Below are 17,427 nucleotides of genomic sequence, written 5' to 3'. Positions count from 1 at the left end.
AAATTGTCCTTATATATTTTATTAATATGTATTCCGTCTTGGCAGTTACGTATGGAGCGGGATATATAACTTCATGCAATCACTGGTTTGGAATTATATTTTAGGAAAGTGTGCAATAAACACCCCCTCCCCAACCCACCCCTCCCTACCTACCTTTCCAATCCCTCGATATTTTCTTATGTTTTGCCATGCCAGTGTTGGTCACTGAGACACTGTTTCAAGATGGTTGCCCACGAAGGCGAGTCGTTGTATAAGGTGGTCTGAGTTAGAGGAGTTTTTAAGGAGAGGCATGCAATAATTTAAGGAGGGGAACAAAACAATTAAAGGAGGGGCAATTACTCGACGTGTGCTGTAACTTGTGAAGTTTGTATACGCATGGTGTTGGTACAGATGTGGTGAGGGGCACATTAGACTGCACATGGTAGGGGGTTGGGTGGCACGGTCCATGTGCTCGGCCTGGCTACGGGTTATTCCCGAGACATTCTGCTAGTCCGAGATGCCCAACCTAGATTCTTTCTATATTTAACCGTCACAGGAAGAAAAAAAAATCGCACACGATCTTCTTAAAAAAAAAAACACCGGACGACTTCATATCAAAATGACTTCAAGTGCCGAAAAGCAACTAACAGTGTGTTTGACAGGGCTGTTAAGTTTCGTGCTTATATTGAGTGGATGCTACTTGGCTGTTAATCATCTCCCATTACCAACACCTCAGGAACCGACTCTCACGAATCGACTGGTCTTCACTCTTCGCTGCTTGGTGGTATCTATGATACCTCTCATGTTCGGTATCGCACTTGTTGCTTCATGGAGATTCCAGGATATGGAAAACATGGGGTCCAACCCTGTCAAAGAGAAACTCAACTATGAAGCAGCCGTAGCTACCAAATATTTGCAAAATACTGTCGAACAGACCATCCTGCATGTCCTCTTCCAACTGGCATTGAGCACTTTTCTGCCGACTGAATATTTTGCAGTTATTCCTATGTTTGTGTTCATCTTTGTGATTGGTCGTTTCTTATTCTTTTATGGCTACATGGACGAATCAAACCCATTGAATAGGGCCTTGGGGTTCTTACTGACTTGGGTCAGTAATATAATTTCCTTTGTCTTGTTAATCATGTTTTTATTCTGGAGAGGACCAGACTATGAACTCTCAGATTGAATCTGCAGGGATATAGTTTGTCTAGCAGCAGGAAGCGAAAACACCGAAACGTTCACCTTTGGATTGTCATTCACAGAAAGTCATTGTAGGCATAAAGCTGATAGTAATCAACAATGAAAAGTTTCACGTCAGACATCCAAGTTGGAGGAGACTTTGATCGTCTTTGCTAAATATTATGATCAAATATTTGGGTATAGTATCCTCAGCGAGAATCAGAATGATTAGCAAAGAATAAACAGAACAACTGGTTTAACTGTTTCAAGTTTACTGCAGCAGAGACCAGCTCCAATATATACTAAATGTCTAGTAGACTAATACATCACTACCGTTGGAACAACGTGTGTAAAGGAACATGAGCACGATGTTAACACGTGACAGTGTTAACACTATTATATATGACTTGGAAAGTGACTAAGGGTACAATGCGTTACACTGATTCGTTGTCAGTAATAATGGGTAACTATATGTGCCTGAACTGTCTATTATAAACATTAAGGGCGGATTGTGTTCCTTCATTTATTTATATAACATTTTGGTTGTATTAAGATCAAATGTTCTGTTTATTAAAGCAGCCATTTCTGTTCTACCTGCTACGTTATTTTGCTTTTCTTGTATAATAACTACTTTTACGTTCGATCATAAAAATTTTCAAAACGTATCAAAGTACTATTCAAATCGGATTGCACAAGGTTACTTTAAGGCATTATCACCGTTCTGTGGGTATTTTCACTAGTAAAGGTACGGTAGGTGGTGGCATGAGCGAGTAGGCCTAAACTAATAATCATTTCAAACCGATTCTCAACACTTTTGTTTTGTATCCGAACATTTGTAATATGTAGGTTAAATTGAATGCTTTTAAACCATAAAGGAAACATTGGAAACATTTCCACGTTAACATATTTATACATTAAACTTGGAGACTCAAACTAATGTCCTACAGTGATATGGCATTTTTAGTACCATTTATGATTTTACTTTCGAAAGCTGCTTTAAAATCTCAATGTAGTTCTTTCAATTGTATGTATTATGAGCAATAAAGATATTAAAAGATGAAATAAATTGTATATTTCAGATAGGATGTGCACACATATAAATGTGCGATGGTTTCGTTCCATGTAACCCCTCCCCTGTCTGTATTATTTGTTGCAGATTATATGGATCGGTCGTTTAATTTTAACTTTAACATTCAACTCGGTTCGGGTTTCAACTTATTATGTTACTCTCCTGATGACATTGAGGACATCGTGGTTAGAATTTCAGGGAACAAATAATAAGAAAATAAAAAAATGACTGTTCTTGGTGGCGTAATTTCTCAATTTGACCGACTCTGGGGGATTTGGATCTCTATACACGCCGAAGCTAACAAGTTAACATCCATTATATCTGTTGACTGCCGAATTGGAAACGTGATGGCGTCTTATGAAAATGTAAATCAGAGCCGTAGATCTCTATTAATTCTAGGCTGTGTAGAAAGTATGAGAAACTCTTGCCTCCATATCTTCCGAATGAGTAGCCTACTGCTGGCGGACATTAAACATATATTTCATCATTTCATTATCCCCCCTGTACAAATCAACTATGGAGGTTCCAATTATGACAGCGTTTCGTTCCCAGTTAGCTGCTCTTGCATGCCATGAAGATGGATTGTAACCTTTAAACTATGGAAAACGTCGTGAAGAAGTGTGTACGGCCGAAGAGAATGTTTATCAATATTTTCCTATGGACTTCTTCACCTAGACACGGTTTCCTTAACTTGAGCTGTAAATGTTCTGACAATTATGTCTTTCATAAAACAATAGAAACCATTGTATCGAAAAAAACCAAGCAAATTGGAGACACATGCCCTGTCGCCGATCTCGATCAACTGTTCAACTTGCCAACCACGATAGCTTAGTATTAACAGATGCACAATCACCCACATTTGTCACATACAATGGTATATCTGCATTTCTACTACATATACCTTTTTTAACTCTGGAACCAATATAACATGATTGATTAAGAAAATGAATATTAAGTATTGGGCGTATACTATATCTGTACAGTGTTGCCAATCGCGGTATATGTAACAGCCCTCTGCCTGATTGTATTAATAAGTCTTGCTGAAAATAACCATCTGGATAGAAATCACAACAAATTAGTAACTCTTGCGTTTCCACCAAAATGGCGCGCGCATGCTGTGATTGTCACCCTAAAAACCTGTACCATTACACTCTACAGAAACAATGAACTCTTCAGAACTACTAAAGCACCTCCAACATTCATAACACGTCATTTGCTTTCACAGAAGCTGCACAATACAGTGTAAGAAAATTGTTTTTCTGACAACGGTATGGAACTTTCCGTCCTGGAGAATAACTAGAAATTTCTCATCACCAAAGTTATATTGTAATAATGGCATTTTTGATAGGGAAGGCTCCTCGTGCATGCTTTCAATGACGATACAAGGGTGTAGGCCATATAAACTGATATAAGGTGATATCATAATCATGTTTAAGTTCCAATTATATTCTTTTCCGGACACTGAACGCAACCTGTGTACTCGATCCGGTCAGAAGTTCATCTTTGGTTACATGTATAACCTCTTTCGCTGATTCGAAAAAAATCATATTGTTTGCTAATCAACACAATTTGTTGTTTCCAGAAATGTTAGAGAGAAGTTGCACAAGTCATTGTTGATATGATGTTCTGATCCTCACTTATACACTTCATATGCTGCTAGGCGAAAACTATTATCATTTGACAGTTTATAGGCTGGTCCTCTCCAGAACAAGAATACGATTAACGAGACAAAAGACAGTACATTACTGACCCAAGTCAGAGCAAACCCCAAGGCCCTCTTCACTGGTTTTGATTCGTCCATGTAGCCATAAAAGAATAAGAAACGACCAATCACAAAGATGAACACAAACATAGGAATAACTGCCAAATATTCAGTCGGCAAAAAAGTGCTCAATGCCAGTTGGAAAAGGACATGTAGGATGGTCTGTTCGACAGTATTTTGCAAATATTTGGTAGCTACGGCTGCTTTATAGTTGAGTTTCTCTTTGACAGGGTTGGACCCCATGTTTTCCATATCATTGAATCTCCATGTAGCAATACGTGCGATACCGAACATGAGAGGTATCATAGATACCACCAAGCAGCGAAGAGTGAAGACCAGTCTATTCGTGAGAGTCGGTTCCTGGGGTGTTGGTAATGGGAGATGATTAACAGCCAAGTAGCATCCACTCAATATAAGCACGAAACTGAACAGCCCTGCCAAACGCACTGTTTGTTGATCGGCTGCACTACGGTTCTCCATTTCAATTCTCTAAATAGACGCTGACGTGCTATAGATGTGAAATAAACAGAACTAGAACATAATCTTACGAGGCTCGAATTTGATATCTTCATGAAAGTATACTGAACCCTAAAACAATGGATCATGGCTAAGTACCGGATCCGATCTATATGATTGTTGGACTGATGGTTCACGAATCATTTATTTGGTGCAGCTTTCGCACGGCTAAATACGTGTGATAAACAACTCAAGTATACTGAAGATAAATTTGAAATCTTTGGCCCAATGTTGATACTAGCTTTAACATAATATGCAATTATTTAGCCTAGCCTGTGAAAATGATTGTCTCTTATAACAGTATATTATTAGGCTACGTGGATCATATTAACATCTTACCATATGTCAAATAATTTGCGGCAATACGCGGCGAATTCAGTCGTTGATTCATTGCCAGGAGCACGACCGGTAACCCGTCGACAACTTACTATAGGCCTATACTAGAGTGACCTCAGCCCAGGTGTAAATCTTCTATACAAAATTCTATACAAATTTGTTTAGTGACTCGATCTGTTGGGAATTGGTAGTGAACTTTGGAGTTCTCGATATCCTATCGATTTACCTGATCACAATGTACGTGTTAACATATTAGAAGACACGCTGACAACCTCGAACAATTGGTTGGTTCCCTACATGCTTGGTGAACGTCTATGATTCACCCAGCCGATGCGTACGGATTGGGAATTTGGGAAGCTCATTAGTTTTGTCTTCGCAGAGAAATTGTTGCACCATAAAAGAGATTTAGGATCTTCTCAAAAGATATAAAGCAGAAATTATCAACTGTGTTGGAGATTCAATGCCATCTACTAATTATTTTACTGAATTCACTGTGTTGTTCAAATGCGTTATGTAGTAATAAAATCTATACTAGTTCTTTCGACATTCCCCTATTCTCACGTCGTTGAAGTCTACCGAAGCTTATAAATGCCATTCTAAAGTACTCGACAATTTGCAGAGAACGTTTACCTTGACAAGGGCGTAGGAACCGGGGGCTGGGGGGGGGGGGCGCCAGCCCCCTCAGTGAAAAATATGGTGGGGCGGAAGTATCATTCCGCCCCCCCCCGCTTTGCAAGTCAGAAAACCCTTTTTTCATTTCCAAATGAGAAAAAAAAATCTCATTTGGAGCACCAAATTGCATCTAAGGCCAGGTGAAAATTCAAAATTATTTACAAAATGGAGTGGGTGTTGAAGTGTGCTATATTGCACCAAATTGCATCTGAGGCCACCTGAAAATGCAAAAAAAATCCAAACGGGAGGGGGAGACCCCCTCCCCTTAGACCCCTCCCCCAGGCCGGCCATCAGTCTTCAGCCCCCCCCCACTCAAAAGTACCTTCCTACGCCACTGTACCTTGATGATGTCTATCTCTCGTTAAAGAGATTTTCACTTATATCACTGCTAATTCTTTCACAATTTTTATATATATATATATATATATATATATATATATATATATATATATACATATATATATATATCTATTATAGATGCTGTGGCCGAGTGGATAAAGGCAGTGACATTTGAAGCAATGGGGCTTAGCAATTTGGGTTGGGTTCGATTTCCGGCCGCTATGGTGGGTTTTACCATCCATGATCAATTTACGGTTTTCCCATCTGAAATGACTTTCTAAATTGAAAAGATTCCAAATTTGAGTTAAAATGTTGAATTGGAAGCCACCCGACGCCTAAGTTGTAATACATAAGCCCTTGCGGGTTTCTCCCAAGATTCGTAAAAATAACTGCTGATTATCATTATTACTTGAAAGTATATCCATTTCAAATCGATATCAAAATCGATAGATAAAAACTCCAGGCAAAACGATCGCTCTCAGATGTAGGGGAGTGAGGGTGGGTGAGTTGAGGTGGGGAATGGTTTTCGACTACCGCTGTCTACTGCACCCTTTTCATTCAGTTGATTAATTCCTCGTCTGTGAAATTTAATGCACGTTATCATTGATGAAACTTCACATACAAGTATTTCTTACAAACAAAGACTTAATTTCCAACACTCTGTAGTGGTCAGTTATAAACCAAAGTTGGTATGATTATATATTTAACGTAATAAACTAACCAGTGTGTACCAGCAACACTATAGTTACTTTTACAATATCAATTGACCTATACAGCGTACGACCATCCTTGACTCGCAGTACGAGGTTATAGTTTTGTCATGTCCTCGTAAATAGGTAAACATGTCACTTTGGGCACCGTATCAAGTTGTCCAGGGTTCAATCAACAAACAGGCTCTCCATACCATTGAACTTTCTACTTGACGTGAGTGCTATGGCTCTATTAACTGATGAGACCATATTGGTATTAACAAACCAAAATTCGACAATTAACCTAACACAAGTGCATAGAAGAACCGATATCTCATTTATGAGTATAAGACCGACTAATGTTTTGATTGGCAATGGCATTCGACACAGTTTCAGGTCCGACGTGGGGTTGTATATATAGTGTAGACTAAGACCACACTTTACAGTATTGATGGTTAATTTCTTGAAGCTAATCGGCCAGTTGGAATACGGTCATGCATGATACTATTTGGTATGTATATGGTAAAAGGGTTAATAACCTATATCAAGTTGAATGAGAAATGTAAAATGTTCACGTAAAATATTCACATCACAGGCTATAATTACTTAATTTGGAACAACGTAAGCACGGTCGCTACGCAACAATTGTGAACCTCTGAATATGTGTTCGGAATTCCAAGCCCGACGGTACAGTAGATGTTGCAAGCGTATCAGTGATTTGTAAAACAGTTTTTGGGTGCATTCATGGAATAACAGATCATATACGTGTAGGCCTATATTACAACTGTACAAGGAGAAAAGCCTGCTCGCAAGACTAAGGATATTTTATACCGAGAGTGAAGGGAGGGAATCTGATGAAGAATGTCTCGTTAAAGAAGCACGCATTAGTGAATTCAGGTATGCCATCTTTTTTTTGTATTCCAGATAGAAAGGAATATTCTTACGTCTGTTCGATGCATTCGCATTGTTACAAACATACAAAGAACTACAATAGACCTAACTGTTGAGTAGACAATTTGAGCTTTTCCTTATTCAAGTGAGGTAATTGTATAAGTATAAGAAATATGGTTGTTATTGTATCTATTTGGTATACTATATTAATGATAATTTTTAACTTACATCGATTGTACGGACCGGCAATTCGTCCTTACAAATGTATAGTAAACCGTATTCCTCTATTCAATTAGTATCCCCTGCAGGCGACGGCTCGTTGCGTTTGGTAAACAATCTTACACAATCTAATATCAAACTATAATCGCAATCAAGGGATTGATCCAGGATTTAAGAACAATGAGAGGGTGCGGCCATGCCATGGGTAATTTATCTGGGGGGGGGGGATGAAGGGGGTCTTGGGTGTCCTCACACAGAAATAAATTGAAGTCAAGTTAGACTTCAAATTGTGCATTCTGAAACATACTTGGAATATGCATATAACATTAGGTCTAAACGTAAGATAGAGCTAATAATGATAAGCTGTACAATTTCAAGTTTTATGTGAGGTTTAAGAAAAGAGGTTGAAAACACGAGGAATGGTCTCTAGCTCTTCACCAACTGGATTAAAAATATAAATACTCCGACTGTACCATTTAAGGGATCAATGCTCCCAGGACCGCACCATTCCTTAATAATTCCTTTACTTGCCTCTGACCCTTCCATAAAAGCTCATGGTTCTACAAATTCAGGTTAGTTTAAACAGTTACATATGAATTGACCGTGTTTCGATCCTGGCAGGCGAACGGTACGCCTCATGTTGTAGAAGTTCCTGCTAGGAACGAAACGCCCCCCCCCTCATCCACCCCACCACTTGCAGCTCACACGGACCTAAGATGGGCCAATACTCTCTCTCTTCTCCGTTCTAAGAAGGCCTACAGCAAGTTTTAAAGAAGTTCATTTGAAACATCATAACATGTTTTTACAATTTTACTACTTAATCAGTGATGTTTTTAAAAAAGAGTCTTTATTCCCTTGAAAGGGACTCGTGACACACAGTTTGACGGTCAGTCTCAATGCAAGAGGACTGGGGTTGAGAGTGGATCGGTTAAATCGTTTTCGAGTCCAGGTTCGTTCTTGGGTAGCTTTTCTTCAAAAAAAAGTGCATGATGGAATTTCAACTCTGATTCAAGTAATAGCTCTTTTCTCTTTCCATATCATTGACTCCAGTTTGTTCTAGTGGCATAACCGTTGCACACCTGGTATTCATTGTGGCAAATTAGTCTAAATCCTTTCACAAGGTTTACGAACGAACGAACGAACGAACGAGCGAACGACCGAAAACACATATACCGCAAATCATTATGAAATAGAATATTATAATTTAATGTTCACTTGTAATTATTAAATTGAGAGTGTCAAATCCCTCGCCTAATGAATTGATAAAGTCAAGCATGATATAACCGCAGTACAGTGCACAGACCTTTCTACATACTGACATCAGAGTGCGTTGAACTTAATATTTAAACATTACTTTTTTCTCATTCTCATTGCTTCCCCCACCCCCTCCACCCCATAGGAATAGGGTTGTATATAGGTTGTAAACCTTGTCGCTGCGTGTTAACATTGTGTCTACCGGCGCTCCTGTAACAGGTTAAACTCTTTTTCATCCTAGCATACCTCTAGTTTGTGATTTATAACTACTTTCAAATTTGATTACGTTGTTACGTGGAAGGCAGGTAATTATCGACGACAACTTTAATTCAATCTGTCTTCTGCAGTTAATTGCTCATTTTTTTGATGTCATTGCTTCCAAAACCGCAGTCTTGCGTGATGTACTAACGTGTGCCTTTATTACTAATGTATCTCCCCTCTGGAATAATCTTGTCACATTCCATGCAGTGTTATCCACACAACTTATCGTTTACTCACATAATCAATGATTGTTTTTCTTTCCTTTTTGTTTGAAGGGTGGGGTGGGGTGGGGGCGTGGGGGGAGGGTTGTTTCTTGTTCAAGGCTATTGCATCAGTTTGGATTATTTTCGTTTCATTGTGTTTATTGTTAAAAAGGTTAATGGGGGTGATGTATTCTTATCTTGCCGTAAACTAAAGGTTTAGATCTATCATAGGCCTACATGTAGCCTGATCGAAGGAGGACCTTATCTTTATCTCGAAATCACTTTTAATGAAGGAAAGGAAAGAACGGAATGTTTGCTGTCGGGTGAGGGGAGGTACTCGGGGGGTCAAATTTGGTCACCGGGCCCCAATTAATTAATATATCCAATATTTTTCAAGCCCTTTCATATTTTCCGGGGACACCAACATTTATGTAACCCCTGGCTACCCCTCACCCTTCTTGTCAAGTCAGATCGTGAGGAATCAGTTCCAAGATTGAGAAAAGATATCAAAGTAATTTGGATTTACGTGAATACATAAAAACTGGTGGAAAAAAATCCAGAATAGCGCTTGAGGCGTTGAATTTGTATACAATCATATAGTACAATACTCGGCAAGTCATGAACAGATATAACATACGGAACCATCATACATATTCGGTTACTTTAAATGCATTGAAGACTCGCCCCAAAGCGCGTGCCGCCCTCTGAAAAAGTTAACTTTCCGTTGCTTGCAAGTGAAGTTTTCTTCTTGTCGCTACAAAATGCAGACAGTAATGAAACGTGATACCTTGTTATCTTTTATCTGGACCTGAGATGTCCATCGCTGCTATATGTACACTGTGTTGTGGGTACTGACCGTAGCTGCATGTATTGACTGTACACTAGTGTCTAATTACCGACGGTAGCAAGCTGTATGTGTGTATTTTCTGGGATCGATGGTGGTGTCTAACACTGCTGTTACACCTCATTCGAAACTAGGTCATCAGGTCATCAGATGTTTCTTTGTGCGCGAGTCTTCACTCCCTTTAAGCTATCAAGAAAGCTGCAGTATCAATGAACAGTGAAATTAGTGAACAAAACCTAAAAAAGAAATAATCGAAAAGAAAACATAAAAGTTTCCATTTTTGACAGTGCGCCAAATTATGTTCTGTTATGTGTATGATTTTGTAATTAGATGCAGCCAAAAGGGTTTAATCCACACCGATTTCTTAGTTATATTGAGCGATATCCATCTATGCTGAATATCATAGCTGGGTCACACTGGCATTAAGTTTAACATCTCAAAATGCAGCAGTTTTTTTTTTAAAAGAACAAACCGGTAGGACGCCACCAGTTTGAAAGTCTTCGGTATTCTTAGCTCCACTATTCAAAGATTGAGAAAGTTTTTCCATTCTTGTTTTCCTTTCCTAAATTTTATTTCATCCGCAAGTATTTATAAGCTTATACCTTTGAATGTTAACATAGAACTAGGAAGAGGGCGATGATCTAGAATATGATAGCTCGAAACTTTTGATAGCTTCAGGAAATAATTTGTTATCAGATAACCATGTAACCATTATAGCTAGACAATGAATGTTATGTATAGTTGCGTTCGCATCACGTATCTTCTGGTGAATTCTGTTTTCTAATTTCGAAAAAATATCTATAGCTCTATTTCGGGTTTTATTATATTTTATCTCAGCTTATTGTTATGCAAATGTATAATCATTTGGGTAACTTTTCGATCTTTTCCGCGTGCATTGAACGTGTGTTGAAAACACCATTAAAGTTACTTATTTAATTTGTAAAAATTGTCATTTAAAATTAGGAACACTAATACAAAATGAAATCTCTTCTCCCTTCACAGTCACGTACAGATTATAACGACGACGACATTCCAAAGCTGTTTTAAGTGCGGGGTGAGGGTGGGTGGCTCGGGTTTGGGGGGGGGGGGGGTTAAGGACTCTGAAGGGGTGACTGCTGGAATTTCTAATCTTCCGGCTTCTTACCACACAGTGAGACTGAAGTCGCATTTGAAACTCTATCCCCCAAAATCTGAATATTCTTTATAATTGTATATGAAATTTCATATCACATAACTTCAAGGTTTTGTTGTCGAGCTATATGTCACAATGTGCAGTTATCACGACATTAGACATTCCTTTGAGCAAAATGAAAAGTTACATTTATTTGAGGTATTGAAAGATATCTGTCAGCACTTTTAATAACATCTAGAGATAGTGATATTTTAATGAGGCTGCATATGACAAGGGGAGGTCAACGTACTATTTTGACGACAAAACCCCTGTCACTTTAAGGGTAATACACCAATGTTGTTAAACAAAAACAAAAGAATCATTCGACCCCATCACCATCTGTATAAATGTATTACCGCCTGTTACCACCAATTGTTTACAGGTACGCTTACAATGATGTTATCTATAACTGAAAAACACAGTAAAGCTAATTGTCTTTCTCTATAGCATTATACGGTATATACTTGTTCCCGCCCTTTTAATGAAAATGTATTAAAATAATAAACTTCGACGCGAAGGACGATATTTTTAATCGACCAGGTTACAGTATCGACGGACAGCCTGAGTGGCGTAGGGCCTCCGTTCAAGAATGGTAACCAGTCCCCTTCACTGTAACTTCCTCTAAGTTGCACTTTACACAAATCGTAGATGTCAACCCCCCCCCCCCCAAAAAAAAAACAAAAAAAAACTCAGACATAAAGCTCTGTCTAGCTATCTTCCTTGGGTAGCAGTTGTGACTCAAATGTCGAAATGATTCCGTACAGGGGTCCCCCGAACAATGGGGGCCCTAGGCCGCCCGAACCGCATATCGCTACGCCTACTGTATGCATGTACGAGAAGGAAACGCAGAATAGTATTATAGCTTTACGGTCATCGTTAAATGCAGCAAAATATGCTAGACAGATCAAAATTGGTCATCAATATTCCGAATTTATACCAATTTATTTTACCCCATTGCCCTGCACTATTATACTGTATTATATGACATACAGCGCCGTGCTGTATAGAATGAGAGTGTAAATTGTCTACTTTCATTCTTCTGTCACATCTGGAAATAATGTCTATTGTTTCAACCTCGAGGATTAAGAGAATATTATATGGCAATGTCAACATAATAAAATTTGAGGAACGGTAGTAATGACCTTAAGAATACGTCAACTCCATTGAACCAAACATAACAGTGACAAAATACCTCCAAATCATAGAAACCTTGCAAGGAAATGACGTCAGTATATTTAAAGTCTTTTGACCATGCTGATAGATTCTCTCGACTGTTTGAAATCAAAATAATTGAGAAGGTTGTCATATCATAAAAAGGAACAGTATATATGATGGAGGCAAATGTGTCGAAGGTTGGCAACGGTAGCGGAGCATGCGCACAATAGGTTCTTCAGTGTAACAGATGGTACACGTGTTTCCAATTTGTACTGACAATATATATACATAAGTACATATATATATATATATATATATATATATATACATACATATATATATATAAATGAAAATCGTAATGAGTTGGAAAATCAAGAACAGTGAAAAAACTTCCAGCCTCCACCTATATATATATATATATATATATATTTATATATATAATTTAAATTTCATATATATATATATATATATATATATATATACACCATATGTACCATATGTATACCATCTGTTACACTGAAGAACCTATTATAAAACAAGGAACTGAGACGACCAGAGTGCAAAGTCTACCAGGATGTATGATATATATGATCCCAGCCAGGCTGGGTTCTCTTTATGGTTAAATCATATAATATTAACAACAAACAATATTAAATTTACTGCTATAGTACGTATAAAGCGTACAACATTTACAACTACTGTAAGTTTTTTGTTTGTTTATCCTTGTGTACTTTTTACCTAAAATTAGAGAATGTCCCATACATAAGTTCATGTAACCTCATTCAGTTTCCTTTACATAGTGCGAGGGTGCACATGTGGATTGACTTCGAATGACCGAAAATACCATCAACAATTAGTGAAAAGCAAATGACTGAAACACCGGATTGACTGGCCCAAGAAACCTCATATGTACACAACTAACGACTCACGCATTTTCATAAATGTATGCCTACATAGTTAGGTATTCCCCGGTAGCCATGTTTGTGGTTACATAATCAACATGTGAGAAAACAAATGTATATTATTCTAGGACAGACCTGACCTAACACGGTAATATTCTGTATTAATCAAAGTGTGTTTTGGAAATGACGCGACTGGCTATAAAAATTTTCACATCTTTCCGTCTTTTCACATATAGTACAGGCAGTACCGGAAGTGACGACCGATGACAGACGGTTTATTATTATTATTAATAATATATACTATGGTCTACAAGTTTGCGGTCATTGTTCATTAATTCACAGATCTGTTCCACTTGTGAGGCCTATATGCGGTTAGGAAGGCCGCTTACTCCCTGTGCAATTAGACTAATATAACGGTGAAACCTGCACGCGATACAAGAACCGCATCAGTCCAGTCCAAAAACAATAGCGGCTCCATATGATTTAGATCCGGGTCGGTCATCGCTGTCAGAAAAGAAAACATGTTTTGTCTACTGCAGTATTTAGTAAAAGCGCAACCACTTGTTAAGCGCTTAAATCTTGCTTTCGCCGCTTTCTGTCTCTATACACACATCATATATACACCGATTAATAAAGGGACTACAGCTTGGGGTCAATTAGGGGGGACTTGGGTCAATTCGGGAGCACAGGGAAATATGAGATGAAAGATAATGTATTTTCGTTTTCATAACTAACTAAAGGCAAAATGAAGATCTCAAATAGGGTCCCGGGGACATAATCAACCCCAGGGGCCAAACATGGCTCTCGACGCCACTGCGTGGGTAACCGGTCTCAATTTTTGTTTCTCACTTCATTTATCATTTGAAAGGAAGTCAAGGGAAAAGTGCAAGAGCGTATATGTTCTAGGCTCGAGTTGGAATTTATGAAGATGTTTGGGGTAGCCTAATATTTTTCGTAGAGGATGGGAGGGGAAATGGAAGTTGCAGCTTGCTATTGTGCTATACGGTATCGGACTTCTCCATAAAATTTATTACTTAATTCGCGCAGCATTATATGTATATTTCAATAATATGTTACTAAATTGTGGTCAAAGCTCCAAAACAACATGTTAGCATAAAGCCTATCCAGTATTAATGGGAAAGTTTTAACGATAACTTTTAATCAGAACATTCCTGGCAGATTGAGGTTTCCTCTCTGTCACGATTTATAACCACTGAAGCCAAGAAATATCAAACTTTAAAAAAGGGCAAAAATCCTTTCAAAAACAAAACGTATTTCCTTCTTTAATTACACGTTGGAAGTGGAAGGCAGCGAAAAACGACTGAGTGAGTGAACTTTCTTTTGGCTAACAGATTGATATAAAATATAAAATGACACATTGACTGTACTAAGTCAATATGTCAAATGGATCGTCTAATTTTATTGCTAAGTGTGATGACCCTTGTAACTGTTAATGCATATCACATATGCGTGATATACTTTAAAGTACATCTCACCATAGTCACAGCGCATCTGGTTTGCACAGACGATTGTATGCTGGCAAGTTAACACACGATTGTTCAATAAAGAACACAACGAGGCTTATACGGTATTAATACATATATGTACCTATATTGTTGCTTCAGTATATAAAGGCCTATACATGGTTTGTTTTGGAAGACTGCCGGTATTACCGCATTAAAGGAAATGATCAAAGTAAACCGATAAACCACTTTGAGAAACGTCGGGTACTGCACACCGAACTGTCACGGAATAAGGGGTCTCAGCCCAGATTATTATATGTAAAGTAGACCTAGACTGTATTTAAGCAGCTCTCTTTGAAATTTCGTTCCACTACAAGTCTTATTTGAGGTGTTGTATTTTGTTAATTTGAAGAGTAAGTACTCATTTATCGAGAGAAGTTAAACATGGGAATTGTAACCAGCTGGCCTTGAGCAGCTTTTTGAGTTGAGTTTGATGATTGTTTCAATCAATGCTAGTAAAGGTTAAATATGAATACAACCTTTAGTTCGTTATTCCTTGTACAGTTACATTGATAAATAATGAGTTAAAACATTAAACAAAACATAGATTTGTATTTTCAAGTTGTCTTGCTAAGGGAAAGTGTCTGGGCGACGACATTCTTTCATCAACTTTAAGACAGTGCCTCCCGACTCTACTCCACCCTCCCCTCACCCTCACCACACCCCTTAACAAGCAACCCGACACTGAAGGAGAAATATAAATGGACTTGATTGTTAAAATTTCAGTGCATGTTAGAGTGAACAAGCCCGTTGGGAAAACCAGCTTAGATGAGTGGCTCACGTATTACCCTCCCCCTTCAAGGCTTTTGTACGGATATAGTTAATAGCCAAAGTGCATCTCTTATTCGCTTGGCAACACAAAAATTTATAAGTTTGAAATTTATTTTAAACGTAGTTTTTATTTTGTTGTTGTCGAACTTCGCAGTAGTGCTCCTGCGACGTACCGGTGTACTGTATCCTAGACGTTCACCATTATCCTTATATTAGTTTGGTTACTATATTTTGGCTCACATCTTTTTGCACCGCTGTAACAGCCAAGATACAAGATGCAATAGACTGGTGAGTTTTTCTCCCGCAGTATAACGTCAGCACTGGTTTAATTGATATGCTATTTTAAGGGGTTAATCAACGGTCTAGCGTGCGTTACTCACAGGATTAATGCACGATCGGGGGATAATGCAAGCGATGTACAAGGGCGGAGCCCGAGTGCATCCAGCGATAGCATCAACACCCGGAGTGCATTAATCATGTGAGTAACGCACGCTAGACCGTTGATTAACCCCGTTCATTCATGCACTATACCATTTGTGTGGGGGAAAATCATAAAACAAAACATTTTTGGTTACATATAACCAAAGATTTATTAGAGTGATGCCCCGTAATTTTACCGTGCGTTACTCACAGGATTAACCACGGTCAGCTGACCTGAATGGACCAATAGGATTTAGGAATCTTTACTAAGTATGAATGAATATAAGTTTTATAAGAACTACAGTGGCGTGATCTTCTATTTCTCCACAACAGAACGAACTACGAATTTTAGTTGCTGTATCAGTCTGATGAATTGTTTCACACGCTTTCTCTGTATCTCTTATTAAATTTCAACTTCGATCACTTTTTTATATTTTTTTATTATTTTTTATTATTGTCATCTTTAATGAGGGTATAGTCCTGCTCAGTGCAGAAGCACTACTCATCTAATTAACTAATCGTTAATTCACAAACGTTCGCGTTTATTTGTCTGTAGTTCTACTGCAGACCTATTGTTATGGTTACCGTTCCACTCTTACCAATTACCTTAATTTCTAGCTTTCTGTTAATTTGTCTAGAACAATCTGATTGTCAGATCGCCCGTCAACATATTAATGTCTCGAGTCGTTACCAATATTTCCTGTCATAAATTTGTTTTAACTGCGTGGTCGATATAATCAAACTTTGTTGTTGTTAATGAATCAATGTATACAAAGTGTATACTAACATAGAACACCCCCACAGTAGTTAGAGTGCTTCCTCGGCTATAGTCAGGGATGAATCGTACATTTAGAAAGAATTCACATTTAGAAAGAATTCAAGTTCTCCTTCCTTTGATACAGGACAATGCACTCCATATAGGATTGCGTATCAGGCAAGCGTGAGATATTTGTATATATGTAAATATAGTTGCTCTCAAAGCTAGCGTGATACGCTGTTATTTTAGTCGTATACTTACAAAAAGAAGAAGAAGAAAAATGTATTAATTTTGAGCTTTGCGTATATATTCTCACTGCAGCTTGCTATGTCACCTTCAATCTTTACGCTATCTTAAATCCATACTGATCTATAGACCACTCTTATTACCGCGGAGGCAAAATCCATAGGTTGTGGGCTGCATTATAAAGTGGTAACTCATCCGGGGGATTAAAAACTTATACAAACCATTCACCGTATACTAGTTATACTAGTTATATACTAAATTATAGAAAA

The 17,427-nt window shown here is 38.1% G+C and overlaps 1 protein-coding gene across 3 annotated transcripts in view; it reads left to right on the top strand.

Annotated features, from left to right (window-relative positions):
• LOC139975178 (ADP-ribosyl cyclase/cyclic ADP-ribose hydrolase-like) overlaps positions 1-17,427 on the top strand; it is a 54,494-nt gene that overhangs the window by 1,439 nt on the left and 35,628 nt on the right. The window contains exon 1 of one of the 3 annotated variants that reach the window (XM_071982859.1): positions 7,159-7,438. The exons of 1 other annotated variant lie outside the window; for it this stretch is intronic. The gene's annotated coding sequence lies outside the window, so the exon portion shown is untranslated. Of the gene's footprint in view, positions 1-7,158; positions 7,439-15,907; positions 16,024-17,427 lie in introns of those variants that run through there. One more of the 3 variants, XM_071982860.1, reaches the window with a different exon arrangement.

This window comes from Apostichopus japonicus, chromosome 10 (genome assembly GCF_037975245.1).
Source record: "Apostichopus japonicus isolate 1M-3 chromosome 10, ASM3797524v1, whole genome shotgun sequence".
NCBI classification, from domain to species: Eukaryota; Metazoa; Echinodermata; class Holothuroidea; order Aspidochirotida; family Stichopodidae; genus Apostichopus; species Apostichopus japonicus.
This window is presented reverse-complemented; position numbering and strand designations above follow the sequence as displayed.